Below are 2500 nucleotides of genomic sequence, written 5' to 3'. Positions count from 1 at the left end.
TAGATTTATAGTTTGTTTGATATATATATTTATTTGTATCTCATACTGGGAAAGGAATCATGTATGTATGTTGTGTGTAGAGTGTGATAATTTGTGGGTGTTGTGTTTGTGTGTGAGTGTGTGGGGTGTGTGGGTGGTGATATGTGGGTGGGTTGTGTGGGTGTTTGTTGGGTATGTGGGTTGTGTTGTGTGTTGTGTGTGTGTGTGTGATATGGGTGATGTGTGTGTGGGTGGTGTGGTGTGGGGTGTGTGTGCGTGTGTGTGTGGGTGTGTGTGTGTGGGTTGGTGTTGTGGTTGTGTGTGTGGTGTTTGTGTAGTGTGTGATGTGTGTGTGTGTTGGGGGTGTGGTGTGTGGGTGTGGGGTGGTGTGCTGTGGGGTGGTGTGTTGGTGTGTGTTATCTGTTGTTTTTTTTTTTTTTTTTTCATCTTCGTTTTGTCTCCGTCTCTTTTCGTTTTTGGTTTTGTTATCTTATTTTTTTTAAAAATAAAATTCAAAAAATGAAAAAAGTCCAAAAAAAACAGGCGCATAACAAAACGAAAAAAAAAAAAAAATAATTTATATATATGTATATTAATATATTATATTTTATGATAATATAATATAAATTAAAATATATATATTTATTTAAATATATATATATATATTATATATACTATTATTATATTTAATATATAAATTATATATATATATATAAAAAATATATATACTATCTATATCAATATATATACTATATGATATAAAATATAAATATATATATATGAATATATATGACACTTCTTCGTGCTGATAAAATGGCAGATAATCACACTATACATAAAACATACTTTATTAGAAGATGAAACAAATAAAACATTTTGTGTATAGTGGGTTTATATGCTATTGTATATATATATATATATGTGTATATATATGTATATATATACATATATGTATATATATATGTATATGTATAAACTTATTTATATATAAATAGAGAGAGAGGGAGAGAGAGAGGAGAGAGAGAGAATGAGTGAGGGGAGAGGAGAGAGACAGCGAGAAGAGAGAGAGAGGAGAGGAGGGAAGAGAGAGCGTTCGAAGAAGTGAGGGAGAAGAGAGTGAGAGGAGAGAGAGGGAGGAGAGGAGAAGAGTGAGCGAGGAGAGAGAGAGAGAGGGGGAGAGAGGGAGAGAATGAGAGGGGGGGGAGAGAATAAAGTCGAGGAGTGAGAGGGGAGCGGGTATAAAGAGGAGGGAGAGGGAGAGATAAAGAGAGAGAGAGAGAGAGGGAGAGAGAGAGAGAGAGAGGGAGAGGGAGAGAGAGGGAGAGGGAGAGGGAGGGAGAGGGAGAGAGAGAGAGGGAGAGAGAGGGAGAGAGAGAGAGGGAGAGAGAGGGAGAGGGAGAGAGAGAGAGGGAGAGAGAGAGAGAGAGATGGAGGGAGGGAAGGAGGGAGAGAGGGAGTGTAAACCACCAGTGCCACCAGTTTGTAACCCACCTACTGGCACTAGTTGTAAGCCACCCACTGCTGCCATCAGTTTGTAAACACCCTGTGCCACCGGTGCCATCAATGTAAACAGCTTGCTGGCCATGGTTGTACGCCACCCACTGAGAGCAGTTGTTATAACCAATCGATGCCCTGGTTGTAGGTCGGTGGTTAAGAGACAGACGTTCACGTGCCATGGTTTTTATTGTGGACTCTGCTTAATAACAAGGAAAGTCTTTTTTCTGGGCCATCAGGATAGGAATTAAGATCTGTTCAGGCTAGACTGGTCTGGAGTTTTATTTTTTTTATTTACTAGTTGACTCTTGACCTGATCTGTTGTCTTGTCTGTCCATACATGTCTTAAGTAACATCTTTAGTCAATTCTTTTCGGGGTTCGATAGCCAACACAGTGCCTAGCAAAGTTGTGTTCCGAGGCAGAAAGATACGAACACACGGAAGCAGTTCGTCAGTTCAAGACACACAGCCAATCAGTATTGCACATGAATTAAGTAGTCAAAATCACACTGTCTAATACCCCATTAAACCCAACCTATCCTACATTGATTAAATCAAATCTCTCTCTCTCTCTCTCTCCATCTCCTCTTTATCTAACAATCTCGTACTCTCTTCTCTCTATATCCTCTCTCTTCCTCTTCTCTATCTCTCTCCTCCTTCTCTCTTTCTCCCTCTCTCTCTCTCTCTCTCTCTCTTGTCTCTCCCCTTCTTACTTCCCTCTCTCGTCTCCTCTTTTCTCTTATCACGCTCTCCATCTCTTTTCTCTCTCTTTTTCTCTATCCTCCTCAATCTTCTCAAACCTTCCCCCATTAAATCACAACCCCCCCCACCCTTTCCTTTTCTTTAAACACTCCACTCTTCCATATCCCCCCCCCCTATTCATCCTAAAACCAACCAATCACCCACCCAAACCATTATTCCCCCCACCATATATATCCCCATATTCAAAATCCTCTCTCCTACCACCATCCCCCCCCCCCCCCCTCCCCCCCCCCCTACATAAAATTAACCAATCCCGCTACCCCCC

At 40.8% G+C, this 2500-nt stretch overlaps 1 protein-coding gene across 1 annotated transcript in view; it reads left to right on the top strand.

Moving 5' to 3' along the window:
* PIG-S (phosphatidylinositol glycan anchor biosynthesis class S) overlaps positions 1-2500 on the top strand; it is a 49632-nt gene that overhangs the window by 34405 nt on the left and 12727 nt on the right. The gene's annotated exons all lie outside the window — the stretch shown is intronic.

This window comes from Penaeus japonicus, unplaced genomic scaffold (genome assembly GCF_977035675.1).
Source record: "Penaeus japonicus unplaced genomic scaffold, GWHDUDI00000001_assembly GWHDUDI00000003, whole genome shotgun sequence".
Classification (NCBI taxonomy): Eukaryota; Metazoa; Arthropoda; class Malacostraca; order Decapoda; family Penaeidae; genus Penaeus; species Penaeus japonicus.
The sequence above is the reverse complement of the archived record's forward strand: the minus strand, read 5'-3'. Positions and strand labels throughout refer to the sequence as shown.